General features: G+C 40.0%; 1 long non-coding RNA gene across 1 annotated transcript in view; it reads left to right on the plus strand.

The window, feature by feature from the left end:
• LOC128137855 (uncharacterized) overlaps positions 1-5,365 on the plus strand; it is an 86,135-nt gene extending 80,770 nt beyond the window's left edge. Inside the window, exons 7-8 of the long non-coding RNA XR_008233888.1 lie at positions 1,879-3,738; positions 4,355-5,365. This is a non-coding gene — a long non-coding RNA (uncharacterized LOC128137855). The remainder of the gene's footprint in view (positions 1-1,878; positions 3,739-4,354) is intronic.
• Positions 5,366-21,944: the final 16,579 nt, after the last annotated feature.

Below are 21,944 nucleotides of genomic sequence, written 5' to 3' on the forward strand. Positions count from 1 at the left end.
AGAATAATCACTGTATTACAATGTCTTTTCTATTGTGATTTAATATCTTCTTACACTGATTGACAAAGCAGTCAAGATGAAATTAATTTATCTTGTACCAGTACTTTCCCGGCACAGTTTGAAGTGAAAAGACATTGGGTAATGCTGCTCAGAAGTGTACAACAGCCCTCCTTTCTGAAATTAGACTTCAGCTACCTACATTTAAAAAGCTATGAAACATGACATCTGGCAAGCTCATTCTTCTCAACCTCTTTTTATAATCAGGCTTAAGATCTCAGTGGATATTCCCCAGCTGAAGATGCACAAAGCATAGCTGCTGATATAGTCTGTAGGTCTTAACATACATAGGTGGTACATAAACACCCAGCTGGAGAAGATGCTGACATTCAGCACTTGAGCAATTCACAGTATGGGTCTCGTTGGGGTTAGGTCACCCCAGGTGGGGTTGGCTTGTGCAAAGCTAATCCAGATCCCGAAATACAGGAGTAAGTAAATCAGGAGGAACTGTGCAGGCTGACCTCCCTGACCCGTGAAGGGAGTGGGGAACTGCTGAGGGCACATCCACCTCTTTCCTGGGAGATTCACACAACTGCTTCTCTTAGGCTCTCCAAGGTGTGTGATATACACCTCAGGCAGACTAAAACTCGGGTATGCAGCTTCTGGGGTTAAAAAGGTTACTGTTCCTGACCATAAGCCACCCTCCCTGAGCTTCATTGTCATATACCAGCATTACGTGGTGCAGCTTTTCACCTTACACCTCTCCCAGCCTCTGCGGTGCCTAGCTGCCAGGGCAGCCCCTTCTCACTCAGGGGGCACAGCCCGCATTATTTTGTAAGGTACTCTGACTTACATCAGTAAAGAGACCCATTCGTGGTATTTTGAAAGGAAAAGGCAACCAGGTCAGAGGCAGCTTGGGAAATGGAAAGAAAAAAAAAAAAAAAAAAAAGCAGCAGCATTTGCAAATCCAAATGAATGTTTTAATTGTCAAAGGAAGGATGACTGCTTCTTAAAGACAGGAGTTTGGTTTTGCGAATGCTTTTGTGATTGCATGTGCTTTTGAAATAGATTCACCTGCTTTCACAAAAAACAACCCCAAACTTAATTTTTAGTATCTATGTAATGCAGCAAGGAAGCATATGGAAAGAAGGCTGGAAACCATTTAAATCATTGTATGATTCATTGTGAGAGGAAAAGAAAGGTTATATGAGAATTTCTGATTCCTCTCTCCAGCTGAAAGACAGAGAAAAAGAACAATATAGGAATGGTTCGAGATGCAATTTATGATTTGCCCTTAAGATATTTATGAAACTATTATCTTTATTTCCCCTTTTTCTTCTCATATAATTTGATTTGTGGGAAAATTAATAAAAGAAATTACATACACAAAAGCATAGCCCATAACTGCTGCATACTCAAATTGATAAATGTGAACCGTACTCGGTGTGATATTTAACAGAAATGAAAATATGATGGTACTAAAGTTATATCTCTTTTTTTTCTCTTCATTGGCTCTGCTATTAAATGAAAGGATATATGAATATTATGCATCTTGACAATGAACTCTTACATAGTGAAACAGCATTTAGCATTATTAAAATGTGAGTTATTCTTGTAATTGCAATTTTTTTCAAGACTAAAACAGTGATTGATGTACATAATATACGCTTGATAAGTCACAGAAAATACAGTAACAGTAAATTTCTTAAAGCAATTAAGCTGTCTTTTGTTAACATTGAAATTACAGCCAAAGAATACTCAGTAGGTTAATAATTGTATTAGTTGCATATATAATTGAGATTAAGGTAGAAACTAATCTAAACTGAATCAAAATGTATTTTTACACATAATATGCTTCTAATAATATGTCTGCTTGCTTAGACAGACAACCACAAGCTCAACCTATGCACCTTGATGCGGAAGTGGAAACACACTACCGGAAGTCTCATCACAGACAGGAAGCTTCGAAAATGGAAAAGCCAGTCCAGTGCTTCTTTCTTTCATGCTGGGGTAGTGTGGTTTCTCTGTTTTCCATGTAGAAAATAAAAATAAGAACTTTTTCCTACCTTATTGCTATGTTGATCTTCATTGGTTGTAAGATCATAAAGAAAGGTCTCAGATGCTATGGTAACAGTGGCTTATAAGCCTGAGAAGTCACTAAAAAGACTTTATCATTGGAATAAAATGAAAAATGTATTTGCTTGTAGGGCCTACAAAAGTCAAAAGAAGGTAGAAAACCTGGAAGATTGATTTGCGCAAAACAAATTGAACACAAGTGCAGCACGGAGGTAAAACAGTGTCATGGTGACATGCAATGAAGACTTTCATGGCTCAAATAAGAGTAACTTTCAGAATCACCTTAAAAACAGGAGTTACAGAGACCCTTCCCATTGTGGTCAAGAAACCATTTGCCATACTTTGGCAATGCGTGTTCTGTGGCTGTTACATGTTTTACAGAAAAAATATTTAGAAATATTTCTTTCTTCATTATGTTTGCTACCACTTTTTGTGATCATTAACACCGACTCTTGTGTGTAAAAACTGAATATTCAGTGTGTGGGGCAAAATATATAATAAGCATATCTTAGAAATCTATGAAATTATCTAAAAAAGAGCTTCAGTCTTACTGTCATAATGCAAAGTCTCACTACCTCTTTACAGGTTATAAAACAGAGGCCTCTTGTGCTTTTGGGAAGTTAGATTTCTTGAATTCCTATTATTGGAGGCTCAGTGAAGCATCATGTGCCAAATATTTCTCTAATGCAAAGTTAAGCGTTGCTAGTTTAGGATTGAATCTTGGAGGGAAAATTCCATGTGTGAAAGCAAAGCACCTTATTTTATTTTAGACGCTGTAGTTGTCTGAAGCTATTCAGAGGTTATCCCATAGCTTTGTCAAATTTTCTAAAGTGTGTTTCTAAGCAAATAATGAATCTGTTGTGTGCATATGCATGATTTTTTGTTCTAGCTAAATAGTAGCACTGAAGTCCTGCCATGTTTATTTCTGGATTTCCAAATAATCTGCCTGAAGTAGTGTTTTTCACCCACTCGCAAACTTCTGGCATAAAGAGGAAGAGAACCAAAGGGCAGTAAAAGCTTTGCTTCTCTGGGCCTCTAGGTCTCCATGATTTATTCCAAGAAGCTCCACATGAATTTCCCCGGATGAAGTGATAACAACAGGAGTTTTGCCATTGTTCAATGGGATCAAGGCTTCGCACCAAACCACTGCCCATAATTCAATTACATGGTGTCAGCAACAGGAAAAAAAACGAGCCTTTTCTTCACATATGACTTGCCTGAATCTTTGCTTTCTACTGGTTTGTAAAATAAGTGAAATATGCATGCCTGAGCATCCAGCTGTTACTCTTGGCAAGCCTCCAGTAGCACAGGTTATAGCATCCCGAGGTTACAAATTAACACCATCATACTGGGAAAGTGGTTGGTTTTTTGTTTTGCTTTGTTTTTTCATTCCAAGTTTCTGCAAGTGTAGCACAGCATAAAGCTACGTGTTTGCTCTCCCCTGGATGGCAGGACTGACCTTCAACCAAATATTTAAGGAACTCTGCAGAGCCTGACGTGCTCCACGCTGCATGATTCAATGGGAAGGAAGCCTACCTCTACAGGAGGTCATCGAGAAAGTAAGATAAAGCAGCACTCTGAAAGGAACAGCAGCAGGACATGGCTCAAAATATTATCAAAGGAAGAAAACTGTTTTCTTAAAGGGCAGCAGTCTCCATTGCAGAGGTAATACATTTGCATTGCGACACTTTTAGATGTTATGTGATTTTCAATGAGGTGTCATGGCATTCAGACACAATGCCACACACAAAAAAAGTTTTTATAAACTATTGTATGTTTTTAAAAACTGCCTGAATGTGTGTCTGCCGCTACAAAGAATTTAAGCAGTTTAAAGAGAAAAAGTTCTGCAGCTTCCTCACCTAAACAAAAAATATTTCTTTTCCCTTTAAAGGAAGGGAGACACATAAGTATTAGAAGTATTGGTTGCAACTTTAACTAGAGATGTTGTATAAAGCGGACGCGGTAACAGCACATTACAGAAAATATTTCTTTCCGGTCTCATTTTTTCTCTTCAGAATGTATTTCTGAAGGGATAATTTAGGCTCTTACATGTAAAGGTCAGGAACAATATTTCTAAAGAAAGATACAAGACCAATACTTTTCTGTACAACTTTGTGATTTATGGTAGCATAGTAAAGCCTTTGACAAGTTTCATCTGACCTCACTACGCTCCTCAAGCCCTGCTTGAGCAAGTGTGTAGGCAGTTAAAGAATGTATCTCATAGGAAACAATGCCTAGTATTTGATTGTCTTCCTTTGTGCTTTTTAATGCAATTATACAGGATTTGAGACACCTTGAGCCTCCCAATGCTCCTTCAAACTCTTCTGCTCTAACATTGCAGCAGCTACTTTGGATATTTATTGAAATTTTGAATGAAGGCATGAGTGACAGAAAAGAGGGGAGTGGAGCTGAGGGGAGCAGCATAACCCTCCGTATGGTCGGTGACCAGCCAGCCTTCCTCTGGCTCTGCACAGCTGTGAGGGCCTCTTCAGGTCCACATCTCTAGGACAGTAGTTGCTGGGTAGGATTATTGCACCAATTTAATTAGATGTTTATGCAACAGCTCTATACCAGCTGTCAATTCTAGAAATCCACTCGCTGAACATAAGGGAAGGTGGTTCTTTTCCCTATTGTTAAAAACCCTATATAGTTCTATGTTAGATTCACCTCCATAAAACGTTCAAAAGACTTGAGGAAGCGTAGCATTATCTTTTGTATTACTTCTTTTTTAGTACAGCTACACATAGATCTCATATATGCATGTATACACACAAATGTTTATACACATATGCACATGTACTCTCACATAAGTGAACCCAAATTTTTAATAGATTTTAATGGGTAAATAATGCCATTAATATTAAAAAAATTCATAAAATGTCTTGTTTAACAGTAAATTTTGATAATCATACACACATACTGTCATATAATATTGCAGTGTGTTTTAAATACTGTTTGAATGCTCTATGATTATAATAATCAAATATATAACATCAAGACTGTCTGAAGGCAAAGGAATGTCAGAAGAAATACATGATGAGAATAAAAATTACATAAAAGTAGCCTTCTAAGTAAGTAACAGTCAGGCATGGCACTGGCAAATGTCAAAACAAGTAATGATTATCATGTGGAAATTCATATCTGAATGACATTATACAGTAACTATGCCATGAACCTTGTACCTTGTCTGAATGTTATATAATCTCTCCCTCAGATTTTGCCCAGTTTGTTTGCACTACTCTAGGTTTTAATATGTAATATGATAAAATAAATGCAAACATCTAAATTTAAATGATGTGCATAGTAGTTGTTTTGTTTAAAAAAAAACCAAACACCCCCCCTAAAAAAAAAAACAACCCACATCCCACCCTTTAAAAATCACAGCCATGACTAGATTTATTAAAAATGCTAACTGAATTATTCCAGTTATTTACAAACACTTTGCAAATTCAAAATTAAAGCTACAAATATATGATATGAAGCATCCTGGTTTATTTGGACATGATTTCATTGCCTTAGCATCCTCTTCTGTCAAAGTGCTATAGCATTAGAAATGTAGCAATAGCTGTTGCATTGGGATGATCCTGCTGATCAGAGCAACAATCCGTCACTGCTGTATCCCATCTCTGACAGTGGCCAGTCATAGGTGCATAGGGAAAGCATACTGAAAATAAAAGTAGAGTAGATGTATGATCCCTTAATATTTCTTCCAAGTTTTTTTAAAAAAATCAATAAATTATGTTTTATTATATTATTTTCTCCTACGTCATATACACAAGCTTTTGATGGCTTTTCTTTTATTACTTCTTTAATTATTTCGTAACCCATTTTGGCTACTGCTAAATGCCATGGCAAAGTTATGTAATTTTACAATTGTTATTTTCTTTTGCTTGTTTTAAATCTGTTGCTTGATAGTTTAAGTGCCTGTCACCTAGTTCAGGTGTTTTGGTAGGAAAAAGTGAATAGAATTTTTTTTTTTTCTCACTTAATTCAGAGCCTTCATAAGCCTATAGGTCTCTATCAGATTCTCTCTGAGCCATCCCTTTTTCAAGGTGGATGATATATAGCTACCTATAAGTTCTTATATAGAAGTCACTCAATGGTTAGCCTCATCACCCTTTTTTCCTATCTCTAGTTCTTTTTGAAAGTTCTATTTCAAGTCTGTTTTACAGAATTTATCAATTTTCTTTGTGCATTGTTGCAGAATAACCTAGATTTCTCTAGGAAGCTGAAATTCTACCAGCGATCTTCCTTTCCTCTAGCAGTAAAGCTGATTTAAAGGATAACTAATATACTTAACGTGTTGGCAATTTCACATTGAAATATCGAGCAACTATCACATGATCTGTGTGATTTATTAATATTCAATTTATTGATCTCTTTTTGAAAATTATCTATTAGCATGTCTAACTGAAACAATTCCTCAGGCTTATCTCCTATAAAGAAAGGCTGTGGTATCAGCTTAGACTTCTCTGCTATGAACATCAAGGCATTGGGATGCTCAACTTCTCTGTGATGGCTTTTTCTTTCCATAGCATCCTTTTTGTACCTACGGGATCTATTGACCCTGAAATCACAGATATTTGGCATGAGATTGCAAGGCCATACAGCTATTTGGCAGATTCCATGCTTATGATAAGTCTGTAAAATTAGTCATAGCTTTGGGGTATTTACTAAGACACTCCTCAAATCTTTCCTTTGTCTTGCATCGTTAATGGTTTCATATTTATGTTATGAGAAGTAATGCTTCTCCTGGCCTGATTTACTCCTAGCTTCCCTGCCTTTGATGTATTTTTGCTGTAAGATCATCCTGTTTCCTTTAATTATGGTACATCCTATAAATAAGATGGCCCTTTTTTCAAAGAGGGGGCCTTTTAGATGTGCTTTTGGTGTGATATCATTTTCATTGTGATTGGCTAGTGTGGTGTCTTTAGCTATTTTCCATGCTGTATTTTACCCTTTCAGCTGCTCTTTTTCATTTCCTTTTTTTTACAAGCTTCACATTTTTATATACCACTGCTAATTGAAAGTAAGCGATAGTATTATGAATAGTTAATACTGTATCTCTTTTATAAGGATATAGGTCAAAAGTCACTATTTGATTGAGGTATTTTGAACCAAATTCTGCCCTTGTTCAGAACTAACTCAGTATTTTTTTTTCTCTTTTTGTGAGTTCTGCAATGAGTTGCTTTGAGTAGCAGTCATATGATATCAAAAATCTATACTTTGCATTATATACCATCTGACATTTATCCACTGTGGATTATGTTCTCATTTATGGTTTTATTGACCACTCTTGGAACAAGATATCCATTAATCAGTTTAATTGAGCCTTTCTTCTGACCTAAAAATAGATCAATCAAACTTCTGATCTTATTTACTCACACACGCTGAACTGTATTTACTATTAAAATGGATCCCAGAATTACTTTGGGAACCTTAATTTCAAAAGGGCCATGGGAAATCTAGTCCACAGATAGTGAATGGAAAGAAAGCAGTTTTTATACAGGGAAGGAATAAAGGTCTTCCATAAGCTGAAGAAGCTGATATTAAGAGATGTTTAAAGATCAAAGCAAATTTCTCCAAAGAGCCAATATAGAGATAGTCCATGGAGGAACTGTGGAGTTCTAGAAGAGTGAAATAAAGTTGCCTACAGAGAATAACAGAGAATATTGTAAAACTTAATGATCACTAGGTTACACAAGACCCAAACAATAACTCTCAAAAGCCCCTCTTTCACCCAAAACTGCAGGATAGCAAATTGCTTTTATGTAGAGAAAGAAGAGGTAGAAATTGTGCTTTAATTTAGTCTTTCATCACTTGGTTCAGGGGGATTTTGTAATTTGATGTGACAAGGTTTCAAGATAAATGGAAGAAGTAAGTATTTTCCCAAATTACTAAGGTATGCTTCATTGTGCTGAGTCTGTGGACTTGCTACGTACTAGATTTGTACTTAACTCTAGTACTCCTTCTCTGAAATGCAAACATACTCATGGCACTTTGTACAAATGTCATTGTAAATGAAACACTAAACTGAAGTACTAGCTATGAATTGCCTATCTATGTAATCTGTAAATTACTCTTAATAATCCATAAAAGGAAACAGACTGTGTCATGTTAAAGGTTTTTGCTGTATCTCAATAAGTGCAGCTCTGCAGAAGTCACTTGAGCTCTACAGTTGCATTCACTCACTCTGGGGAAAAACTCCTAATGCCTCAGGTGGAAAAAGGTCTTCAGCATCTACTCCTTGTAGCCCAGATCTCCAAGACTGCAAGAAAAAGATGTTCCTGTAGCTGTTCAGATAATGTAGTCTGCCTCTCTGGCCCACAATCCTAGAATGAATAGTTGAAGTCTGGGGAATAGCATGGCATAACTGAATAGAGAAGAAATGGAAATTGTATCATGTTGTTCTGATTTACTACCCAGCATAAATGCATGGTTCAAATAGGAAAAAAGAAAAAAAAAAAAAAAAAAGACCTTTCTGTGAGAACTCTGCAGAAGTGGAATGGTTACTTTGAGGGTTTTCTTTCATGTTGATGTACTTCTACCTCAGAACACTCTTGATGCCACACTAAATGTAATGTTACTACGTAACGTATGCATACCATAATCCCATCCCTCCAAAGAATACCACCAGGCTGGGTCCACTTAGAGAAGTGGTCCTTGTAAAGCTCTTGTCAGATCTTACAGCTCCTGTATATACTAGTCAGCCTTAGTCATTGAGGACTATTCAAGTGTTTACAGTGAATTACAAAGAATTTATAGGATCATTGTGAGAGAGAAAAAACAGGTTTTGTCTTCAGAAATGCTGACAGTTTCTTGATATAGAAAGACCAGTATGGGTGCTTTATGATCCATATCAAAGAAAGACTTCGGTGTTGCTGATAGTTTAGTGCAGATGCATAACAAGAAACAGTCAAAAGAATAGAACTACATGGCTGAGATTCAAATATGCTCATAAAGCACAGTGTTTGGATGCTCAGTGAGCTTTGTAGCCCCAATAAGTCTCACTCGTGTCACATCAGAAGCCTTAGGCACTCTTGTCCTATGATGGCATCTTGTTAGCAAGCAGTAGACCCCAGCAGAAACAAAAGCTTAGGGCACCTCTGCCTAACTGCCCATGAACTCCAGTTTCATCAGAATTTTGCCTAACAAGAGACTTAGTTACTAATTTGATTTGTAGAAGAGCAAAACCCTGGCAAATTAAAAGCAGTAAACACTCCCAAGTGATTTTCTGCAAAGCAGAATAAATGCATAACTGCTTTAAATTAATCATATTCCATTATTTTCACTTAACAGCAAAAGTAGTAATTTTTTTCCTAGTTTATGAGTGAAGTTGTCTTGTTTGAAAATATCCATTATTGGAAGCATTGATAGTAAAGATGGTTTATAGACAAGACTTGATTATGTCAGTCCTTGATTCAAAAGGTGCCATTTAAACAGTATTATCGATGTCAGGGGACAAACAAGTCCTCATCACCTTACTCAAAAATTGCTTCAGGGTTCATGAGAGAAATGTATTTGGAAAACAGTAGGAAGATTTTCATGCTTAACATCATTACCACGCAATTATGAGGAATGAGAAGTGTTTCTCACATATATGCCTCATGGTCTAGTGAAATAATTGCTCAAACACCTAGGTTCAAGATCAAACAAGCTGGGCATACTCAAAGTATATTTTCCCATTGTTTTCCCATTATAAGTTTTACAAGACATTGTAACTGCAGTAGAAGAAATTAAACAGGTGAGAAATGGAACAGATGGGTCTATTCTAGGTTTTGACATACAGAAGGACTTGAGAATCCAAAATGTCTTGACCTGTTTTGCAGGATCAGAGCTAAGGCAAAGATTCTCAATAATTCTCAAAATAGCAGCATTCCCTACAAATATAAAAATATAGAAGAAATGAGGACTTTAATGCTAGATAGAATGAAACATTTCTCTTGGCACTGGTATCCTGTGCTCTTATTCATTCTCCATGCATTCATTCTCCACTATCTTACCGTTTTTCTCCGTGATTTCTGTCACTCTTCCGTTAGCAAAATAAGAGATGTGTCAATCTTCACATAGAAATCTCTGCTTTTGGTACTCAGCATCATTCATTGTTTTATTTCCCTTTCTTTTCAAAAACTTTATGTTAAAGCTAAGCTAAAGCTTAAGTTGTAGAAATTATTCCTCTCCTGATTTTACAAACAGTTTGTGTATTAATCTTTACTCACTTTAGCAGTGCCACTATAGTGTAATGTTTAACTTGCATTAATAATTCCAATGACTTCATTTGGTTCCTGTTGCGGGACTGAAAGCCAAATATGTATCTTTAATCATGTGCCTAATGAGCCCATTTGGCATTCAGTCCTGCAACAGGAACCAGATGAAGTCATTGGGATTATTAATGCAAGTTAAACATGTAAGTATTTTCTGGACTAATAGTCAATTGTACTTAACTGTTCCTCACAGTCAGTAGAGATAACTAAAGTGAATTGTGATTATTATATAATTTCTAACAATCATGGAAGCAAACACAAGTTCCCTCCTTGGAGGCTGTTTAGGAGTGGTTTTTATTGTGAAATATAAAAGATACAGCCTACAGAGATGCATGCTATGAGTAACATTTAGAAGTATAACTTGCTGATACTTGTGTGAAAATCTGGAGAAATATGGTGATGGCGTCTTGCCATAGAGTGTGCTTAACTGCTATAAACCCTAGTGTTATTTCTATGTTCTTAATTATTAAAATGTCTATTTACTAGCTAGAAATAAATAGTGGGTTTTCTGTGGAAGGAGGTCAACACTGGAGTCCCACCGGAATCCCTATTTGAACCCATGTTGACTAATGTGTTCTTAAATACCCTGGAAAGGGAGTTGAATAAGTGAGAGCAAATGGTTTGTTGTTAAACTAAATTATGGGAGTGTAGTCAAGAAAAGGACCAGCTGTGAGTAATTATAAAGGGACAAAAAACCCCACTGAGTGACTGGATGATAGAATGGCTGATGAAAATAATGGTATGTAATGTAAAGTAATAGAAGGAAAATATTTGAACTTCATGTATGCAGTATTGAGTTCTGAGCTGGCTATTATTATTCAGGGATGAGATTATGGGACTGCAGCAGACAAAGCTATCCACATTACAATAAATGGTTTCTGAGAGAGCAGTATTTCAATGTACAGTGTTCCAAAAAATCAAACAATGTCAAAAAGAGGAGCGGACACAAAAAGTCATTCTGCCACTCTCTAAAACTATGGCATCCCCTTCTTTTGAAAACTGTGCACAGGGTTCTGCTTCTCCTTCTCAAAAGGGAGAGAGTGGACCTGCATGGCAAGGCGTGACAAGGATACAACAGGATTTAGGGCTTGATTGGGCATTTGGTCTTGCGCATTGCGGCTGCTTTCACAGACTAGCAAACCTCTGTCAGCAAGGTGAATGCCTGGGGGAGAGGACACTCCATTTGGCCCAAATGTCCAGTCCACTTGCAGATCTAGGGGGGACAGAGAAGCCCCTGTGTAAAACAGAACACCTTTCTGGGACTGGTGTCAGACAAGCAGCGGGGCTGCGCATCCTAGTGCTGATTTGTTGTTTTCTGTCTTGGTGCTCTTCCAACTCTTCAAGGTTCGTTCAGTTTGTTGGTGATGATTTTCTCATGTTCCTACGACAGGCAATCACAATTTGATAAAGGAAAACACTCCTTATGAATGGTACAGGTATCACACTGCTTAGTCAGTGATACATCTCAACCTCTCAGCCATCTTTTCCCAGTTATGTTTTCTATGCTTTTAAGTGCTGCCCTAGATGACAGTGGAACTAGTCTGACACTTGCTCAGCAGCAGTTAACAACAGACTAAAAAAGCTTTTATAACACTGTTTATATCTAGTTGCAGTAACATTCAGATTTTTCATGCAAATTAGAGCTCTCTTTTTTTCTTTCTTCTGAAACTTGTATTCACATAGTTAAGCAGCATAATTTTTTATTCTTGATGTAGAAATAATTTTGAGGTCTGGAAAGGTCAAATGGCTCACGGTCTGTACTATTTTTACAGACTAATTGGCACAAAAAAAATAATTCTAAGGCTTGGAAATTCATACCGGGAAAACCCTCAGTCTGTGAAGAACCTGCCTGTGGGAAGGAGCTAGGTAAGGGACAAAGGAGAAATACATTTCCTGTCCTCAGCTGTTTGTGCCTTTCCTAAGCAAGAAAGAGGGATAGAAGGTAGTTCTCACCATTTAGAATCTTTGTGCAATATAGAGCAGTAAAAACCACAGTGAAGATCCTTAGGGTCAGAGTAGACAATCAAAGGAACTAAATTACTAAGGCCTAGCTAGGTATCACTAAAGAGCTGAGAGTTGAGGCTCCCTTTACCTCCTTCAGCTGTGAAATGCACTGATATTTAATATACCATGCTTTAGTTTTTAAAGTCTGGATTTTGATCGTTTCTTCTGTTAGGCTGAATCTGATGGGGAAAGTACATTTTCATTTGCAAGACAAAAATGCATTAGTTAATCATAAAGCATGGTGTATTCTGTAGATGTGGGAGATGGTCATGGGCATGGACCAGCTAACACCTTTGACTGGGTCCTGGTCCCTATGAGATGGTAGGCATCACTCTAGAGCTGAATAGCTGTGGAGCAGTGGGATTTTTCAGACATGCATAATCCTGTTTACTATGGTCATGACACTACAAGAGCAGAACAGTAGGAATGGATGGTGTCTAATCTTTCATATACTTTTCTTGATAATCATTATCCACCAGAGGGAGATGCTCTAGAAATATTAAAAAAATAGTTTTTATTGTGATTTTTGGCTTCAAGGTATAATTCTTCCTCACCTTCAGCCTAAAGGAATAGAGATGTTTTAGAAGTATGTGTACTGAAGTAAAAGATCAATCTTAATACATACAGTATGCCTTTTTATAACCATGTGTCATGCTTTTATCTTATTTTATAAACAACTTTCAATCCTAGGGTTCATGAGAAAAGCTAATGTGCAAGGCTCTGTGCCAGTCTAAGGGCATAGTTATTAAGATATGATATTAATGGAAATGACCTCTGTCAGTAAGATGGACTAAGCTTGTTTCTGAAGCCTATTTGGTCTTTACCAGTTTTATATTTCAGATGCTCCCTTAGGCACATCAGTACACTGACAGAAGTAAAGGAATGTAAATTCTACCACTAAAAGTATTCCTACAAGTAAAGTAAGTAAAAAAGTTCAAACTTGTTCAGAATTTGCTGAGCCAGTGACTTCTGAATACTACATATTTTCTTTTCTAAATGGTAGTTTGGACTGCACAACGGTTGTTGAATCTTTCAATATTGGACTAATTTGATCTCTTATTTTACTGGTGTGGTATCTTCCTTTTGCTTTTCTTTGTTCCCCAGTGCTCTGAAAGAATCCATCCAGGTTATGGATAAATTTTATTATACTTAGAAATAATTAAAGCTTACTCATAGGAATAATACTGTTAAACCTGAAAATTAGGTACATGTATCATCATACATTAAGCTGTTCACATTTACACCAAATATTTCCCAAATCAACACTTTTAACAGCAAATTACATAGCAATTTAGGTCAAGTCTGCAATTTTTAAATGCCAACTATTTATCTTGGTCATCCTGTGGATTATTTTTCCAAATATGTGCAAATGAATAGGTGGGTTTAAGAATTGGTTGCTGATTTTGCTTGTTTTTCCATTGAGAGCAAATACAATCATGTTTAAGGTATTTTAAGATAAGCTTTTACTTCATATTGGTAGTCGACTGCATATAGGCAAACAGGAATGGCCCTTAGAAAATATTCCTATCTATATAAATTTTAAATTTCCATGTATATAAAACAAAAAGAGAGTAACGAGATGCATTTTACAGCATCTAGTTTATCTGTCTCCCTCACAAAGAAATATAATTACCTACCTCTAGAGCACTCTGAAAAAGGACAAAACCCAAAATACTTCAAGAGAAATACCTTAACAGTCAGAGACTAAATTTCTTTGCTGGAATGCTGAAGGCTGTAGTACCTTATTTTCTAAGGCTATATGAAATGGTAATATGCCCTAAATGTTTAGATGCTTTGTTATCTACAGAAAATCAATGTTTTTTGTAAGCAGCTGCTGAGTCTGATCAATCATTCATCCATATTCTGCTTCAAAGTCTGTGGATGTGTTTTTTAACAAGAAGGATCTTTTGTATCAAACAGTAGGCAGATTAAATGCAATTTATTGAGATTAAGTTTAAGGCAGATTTGAGTCGACTTGCCACTTGCATCTTTTTGAAAAGCTACAGGTAGCTGCAGCGAGATGCATTTACAACTTCCAATAAGCTTAAATCTCAATGATCAGCAGCATGCCTGAGGCTGTGGTGAAAAACTAGGGCAGATTCACTGCCTTAGAAGCCAATAAAGGCAAGTTTGCTACATGCTACAGCTACTGGCAAGGGAGAGCATCCATTCAGCACCTGCTATATTTCAAGCTCCATTGAGCTTCTTCTGGGCAGCTCATCTGATAGCCCTGAAGGAGAGTTTAAATTTGAGTGAAGTCCAAAGAAAAATCAAACAAATGTTTTGTGCCTCAGAGCACTAGATAGAAAGAAATTTTATATGTTGCATAAAGTCATAACTAACTTAGATTTGTATGTGCTCTACATAATTTTATAGGTTAGTCTTTTGTTTAACTGACAAAGGGAATGCCAGTAAGCCTGACACTGCAGCTTTTTTTACAGTTCTGGCAGTAGAAAGAGGTACTTTGGATACACTGTGATGTGATGTGATCTTTCCTGTGAGTATCTTTAGTGGTCACAGCTCCTAAGAGTCCCAATCAGGTCTACGTACCGGTCTTAACACATAAATTTATAATAGGAAATTTATAATAAGGAAGGCTTATTATTACTTGTACTGTTGTAATTTTTTTTTTTTTCCTGTGCTTTGATTCATTGTGGATAAATTCTTGGTACAGCTTCTGCATTGGGAAAAAGCATCAAAGCATGTGCTTTGAAGTTCAAAATATATTCATGCATGTGGCCCACTAGATCCCCCATCATCATGGCTTTCTTAAATTGGGACTGGTTGTCCCAGCTTCACACCAGATTATCAGCAAAGTATTTCATTGCTGCCTTAGGCTTTTTTGACAAGAATTAGCCTTTAATTTCATTTCAATACTATCAGCTCAAGACATGGTATTTTTCTAGACAGAAATGTCATGTTTTAGACACAAACTGTGATTTTTTTAATATTATTTGGTTTCCTGCCTTTTTCTATATTCAACAACCTAGACAAAACTGCATGAAAATAAACATATTCTTTTTTTTCATTCCACCCAATCAAACTAGAAGGGCTGCTGAGGCACTTAGGGCAGAAAGGTATGTAAAGAAAAGGAAACTTCATTTTTCAATTAATTTATTTTTCATAGAGATAACTTTTTCTGAAGTGTGATTAGAGTTGAAGAAAGGAAAAAGAATTGCAAGGAACTAAATATTTCTGGAAGGCAGCTTCCCAGTTACCATGGAGGAAGGATTTTAAAATCCTTCTACAAATTTGGAGTTTCTCTCCAAAGGATCTGTGTGCTACTTCAGATTTGAGAAAACTAAGAGTCACGGGGAACATTGAAATATTAAAAGAAGTAAAGTTATTTTCTTTTCCCAGCACAAAGAAAAGCTATAGATGCTTCACAGAGATATAAAGGCAAAAAGGAATATTGTGAGACTGAGGCTATTTAGTCAATATATTCTCTAAGGGAAATTACAAAGTGATTAACAATGTGAAACAGACCCAGGGCATACAGCCAGGGATTTATCTCCTCTAGTAAGCAAGACATCAGAAGAGGCTATTGCAATGGTATCATTCAAAGTTTCACCAAATGCAGGTATTACTGGAGCATTTAGCCTGACCTCTATAGTAACCGGTCCATATCTTTTGCCAAGATACCCTGTACTGAATCCAAGAATGTTCCCGGATAAAGCATGTCTTCCAGAAAAGCAGCAGGTGAGTCCACCCATCCTATTAATAAGGGATTGCAATAGTTAATCCCACTGATTGTTGAAATTGCATGCATTTTCTTATATGACTGTGATGGGTTAACCCTGGCTGGATGCCAGGTGCCCACCAGAGCTGTTCTATCACTCCCCCTCCTTCTCAACTGGACAGGGGAGAGAAAATATAACAAAGAGCTTGTGGGTCGAGATAAGGATAGGAGAGATCACTCACCAATTACCGTCACGGGCAAAACAGACTCAGTTTGGGGAAAAATTAACTTGATTTATTACAAATCAACTGGAGTAGGGTAATGAGAAATAAAACCAAATCTCAGAACACCTTCCCTCCACCCCTCCCTTCTTCCCGGGCACAACTTCACTCCCGGATTCTCTACTAACCCCCCAGCGGCACAGGGGGATGGGGATGGGGTTTACGGTCAGTTCATCACACGTTATTTTCTGCCGCTTCATCCTCCTCAGGGGGAGGACTCATCACACTCTTCCCCTGCTCCAGCGTGGGGTCCCACCCACGGGAGACAGTCCTCCACGAACTTCTCCAACGTGGGTCCTTCCCACGGGCTGCAGTTCTTCACGAACTGCTCCAGCATGGGTCCTTTCCACGGTGTGCAGTCCTTCAGGCACAGACTGCTCCAGCGTGGGCCCCCCCCACGGGGTCACAAGTCCTGCCAGAAACCCTGCTCCGTGGGCTCCTCTCTCCACAGATCCGCAGGTCCTGCCAGGAGCCTGCTCCAGCGCGGGGTTCCCACGGGGTCACAGCCTCCTTCGGGAACCCACCTGCTCCGGCATGGGGTCCTCCACGGGCTGCAGGTGGATATCTGCTCCACCGTGGACCTCCATGGACTGCAGGGGGACAGCCTGCCTCACCATGGTCTTCACCACGGGCTGCAGGGGAATCTCTGCTCCGGCGCCTGGAGCATCTCCTCCCCCTCCTTCTTCACTGACCTTGGTGTCCGCAGGGTTGTTTCTCTTACATGTTCTCACTCCTCTCTCCGGCTGCCGAATACCGCCGTCCCAACTTTTTTCCTTCTTAAAAATGTTATCACAGAGGCGTTACCACTATCGCTGATTGGCTCGGCCTTGGCCGGCGGCGGGTCTGTCTTAGAGCCGGCTGGTATGGGCTCTGTCGAACACAGGGGAAGCTTCCAGCAGCTTCTTACAGAAGCCACCCCTGTAACCCCACCCGCTACCAAAACCTTGCCACACAAAACCAATACAATGACTTTGTGCGATGTTGGACTTTCAGTGCCTGTTTCTTAATCTTGTCTTTTTTAAGTGTCACGCAGTGTTTTCTCGCTGTGAAGGTACTTGGGCACTATGTGAATTACCACTGCTTGGGGGGCTTAGGAAAAAAAAGCAGTTTGCAAGGTCCCTCACCATAAGGAGTTACTTTACAATGTCCATCAGAAGATGCATCTAGTTACCCACCAACACATTTGATCTGGTAATGCTTAAATCTTCTTACTTTCTGTAGGCCCATTCTACCATGCATTTTCCACAATGCGTTTAACGTCCTTTATCAGATTTCTACACCCCATAAGTTTTACATTTATATTGAATTATTTTCTATATCCTTCTTGCTGTTTTCTTATACTGTTAAGTACTGTCCTCACGTTGCCCTGAACCAGGATGCATTTTTGGATGTAATTCTGTCCTGGTTTCAGCTGGGATAGAGTTAACTGTCTTCCTAGTAGCTGGTACAGTGCTATGTTTTGAGTTCAGAGCGAAGAATGTTGATAACACTGATGTTTTCATTTGTTGCTCAGTAGTGTTTAGACTAATGTCAAGGATTTTTCAGCTTCTCATGCCCAGCCAGTGAGAAAGCTGGAGGGGCACAAGAAGTTGGCACAGGACACAGCCAGGGCACCTGACCCAAACTGGCCAACGGTGTATTCCATACCATGTGACGTCCCATCCAGTACAGAAACGGGGAAGTGGGGGGCAGGGATTCGCCGCTCGGGGGACTGGCTGGGTGTCGGTCGGCGGGTGGTGAGCAATTGCACTGCGTATCATTTGTACATTCCAATCCTTTCATTATTGCTGTTGTCATTTTATTAGTGTTATCATTATCATTATTAGTTTCTTCTTTTCTGTTCTATTAAACCGTTCTTATCTCAACCCACGGGTTTTGCTTCTTCTCCCGATTTTCTCCCCCATCCCACTGGGTGGGGGGGAGTGAGTGAGCGGCTGCGTGGTGTTTAGTTGCTGGCTGGGGTTAAACCACGACAGTCCTTTTTGGCGCCCAACGTGGGGCACGAAGGGTTGAGATAACGACAAACCTGACCAGAGCTTGTTAAAACAAATTTGTTATAAGCATTCATTATATCGGTCTAATAGTTGCTGGTCATTATGTTGATTTATGTGTTCTTAGAGTTGTTGCTCTGGTTTTTAAAGTTCTGTTATGTATCACCTCGCTTGCTGTATGTAGTCCCTCTTCTGCTGCTTATCATCCGTGGGAGGTGGATTAAGGTTTTCGCTTTGATGTATTGTATAACACTGGTTTATGGTATGATAAAGTCGTCGGCTGTGGGATTAATCCGGTACTTGCACCCAGCATTGTCACCTTTATACTGTGGAAGCCATCTGTGGGAAACTATTAATAATTATACCATTTACCTTTCCTCCTTGGAAAACCAGTCTATGGGTGGGATACCTTTCTTCCCCTCTCCTTTCTCCCTCAGTCCAGTTACAATGGTGTTTGAGAATTTTGAAAAATTTGAATACTCTTGGGATGTTGGGACCAGCACGGTCCTAGCCCTACTGCTAGGAATTAGCATGCTTCTGAATGTGGTTCAGCTCTCATTTAAGGTTAAACAACTATTTAAGAAAATCACCCAGAGATCTGCCCCAAGGCTGGATAATTATGAGTGGCAGGGTGTGTGGGGTAGTATGGGCAAGTACCTAGAAAAGTGGGCACCTCCAGTGTTTTGGAAATTCACCCCTGAACAAGTGCAGAATCCAGAAGAACTAGTAAAATATTTGGAAAAGGTATGCTGTCACCCCGGCAGCTCCAGAGAGATACAAATTACTGCAACGTGCTGGGGCCTGGCCCATGCCTATCGAGCCCTGTTCGACACCACTCAGTACCCTCAAGGGGAAGAGAAGGTCTCTGGACCTAACAACAAAACGATGAGCACTGTGGCTATCCAAACCTCAGTGACAGGCACTGCAGCCCCTCCAGCCTCGGCAATGAGCACGGCAGCTACCCAAACCTCGGCAACGGGCACTGAGGTCCCTCCAGCCCCAGCAACGAGCACAGCAGCTACCCAAACCTTGGCAACAGACACTGCGGTTATCCAAGACCCGGCGAGCGGTACTGCAACTGAACCAGTGGACCAACCTGCACCAGTATCAGTTGCCCCCGTACAGAAAAAGAAATATACAAAAAAATCAGTTCGCTTAGCGAAGGATGAAGGCGAACCAGGGTCATCACGGGAACAGGAGGAAGAGGCAGAACCAGAGGTAATAACCCGGTCCCTATCCTTGAGTGAGCTGCGGGATATGCGAAAAGATTTTGGCCGCCGTATAGGTGAGCATATTATCACCTGGCTCCTCCGATGCTGGGACAATGGGGCTAATAGCTTGGAATTAGAAGGTAGGGAAGCCAAGCAGCTGGGATCGCTTGCCAGGGAAGGTGGCATTGACAAGGCAATTGGAAAAGGGACACAAGCCATCAGCCTCTGGAGGCGACTCCTGTCAAGTGTGAAGGAAAGGTACCCCTTTAAGGAAGATGTTATATGTCAATCAAGCAAGTGGACAACCATGGAAAAAGGTATCCAATATCTGAGGGAATTAGCTGTGCTAGAGACAATTCATCATGATCCGGACAACCCACAATTACCCAAAGATCCAGACGAAGTCCAATGCACACGACCCATGTGGCGGAAGTTTGTACGGAGCGCACCATCGTCCTATGCCAACTCACTGGCAATAATGACCTGGAAAGACGAAGAGGCACCGACAGTGGATGAAGTGGCTCGCCAACTCCGTCAATACGAAGAGAATCTCTCCTCCTCCCTACAAGCCTGCATTTCGGCTGTGGAGAAGCTGTCCGAGGATTTCCAGCAATTCAAAGAGGAGATGTCCTGTTGCCCACCTGTAAGGACCAATGTCTCAGCTATTAGGAGTGAGCGCTCCTCTGCCCAAGAGAAAGAATATAGAAGGTACACACCGCGAGGTGCCCTGTGGTTTTACTTATGTGATCATGGAGAGGACATGAGGAAATGGGATGGAAAACCTACCTCGGTCCTAAATGCACGGGTACGTGAGCTGCGAGGAAAAAACACCACAAAAGGGGATTCTACCAGGAAAAATGCCGCTCCGGTTTCCAAACAGAGTAGAAGGGCTGATCTTATTTCTGATCCTCTTGAAGGGACTTCTGAGCCAATTTTACGAGAAGTGAATACTGGATACTCTGACCAGAATTAGAGGGGCCCTGCCTCCAGCCAGGTGGAGGAAAGGGATAACCGGGTCTATTGGACTGTGTGGATTCGATGGCCTGGCACGTTAGACCCACAGGAGTATAAGGCTCTAGTAGACACCGGCGCACAGTGTACTTTAATGCCATCAAGTTATGAAGGGGCAGAACCCATTTCTATTTCTGGTGTGACAGGGGGATCCCAAGAGTTAACTGTATTGGAAGCTGAAGTAAGCCTAACTGGGAATGAATGGCAGAAACACCCCATTGTGACTGGTCCAGAGGCTCCGTGCATCCTTGGCATAGACTATCTCAGGAGAGGGTATTTTAAGGACCCAAAGGGGTATCGATGGGCTTTTGGTATAGCTGCCTTGGAGACGGAGGGCACGGAACAGCTGTCTACCCTGCCTGGTCTCTCTCAAGACCCTTCGATTGTGGGGTTGCTGAGGGTTGAAGAACAACAAGTACCAATTGCTACCACGACGGTGCACCGGCGGCAATATCGCACCAACCGAGACTCTCTGATTCCCATCCATAAGTTGATTCGCCAACTGGAGAGCCAAGGAGTGATCAGCAAAACTCGCTCACCTTTTAATAGTCCCATATGGCCCGTGCGAAAGTCTAATGGGGAGTGGAGACTAACAGTTGACTATCGCGGCCTGAATGAAGTTACGCCACCGCTGAGTGCTGCCGTTCCAGATATGCTAGAACTTCAATACGAACTAGAGTCAAAGGCAGCCAAGTGGTATGCTACAATTGACATTGCTAATGCGTTTTTCTCAATCCCTCTGGCAGCAGAGTGTCGTCCACAATTTGCCTTTACTTGGAGGGGTGTCCAGTACACTTGGAATCGACTGCCCCAGGGGTGGAAACACAGCCCCACCATTTGCCATGGACTAATCCAGACTGCACTGGAAAAAGGTGAAGCTCCGGAACACCTGCAATACATTGATGACATCATCGTATGGGGCAACACGGCAGAAGAAGTCTTTGAGAAAGGGAAGAAAATAATCCAAATCCTTCTGAAAGCCGGTTTTGCCATAAAAGAAGGTAAGGTCAAGGGACCTGCACGGGAGATCCAGTTTTTAGGAATAAAATGGCAAGATGGGCGTCGTCAGATCCCAATGGATGTGATTAACAAAATAGCAGCTATGTCTCCACCAACTAATAAAAAGGAAACACAGGCCTTCTTAGGTGTCGTGGGGTTTTGGAGAATGCATATTCCAAATTACAGTCTGATTGTAAGCCCTCTCTATCAAGTGACCCGAAAGAAGAATGATTTTCAATGGGGCCCTGAGCAACAACAAGCCTTTGAACAAATTAAACGGGAGATTGTTCACGCAGTAGCCCTTGGACCAGTCCGGACAGGACAAGATGTTAAAAATGTGCTCTATACTGCAGCTGGGGAGAATGGCCCTACCTGGAGCCTCTGGCAGAAAGCACCTGGGGAGACCCGAGGCCGACCCCTGGGGTTTTGGA

Source organism: Harpia harpyja, chromosome 2, assembly GCF_026419915.1.
Source record: "Harpia harpyja isolate bHarHar1 chromosome 2, bHarHar1 primary haplotype, whole genome shotgun sequence".
Lineage (NCBI taxonomy): Eukaryota > Metazoa > Chordata > Aves > Accipitriformes > Accipitridae > Harpia > Harpia harpyja.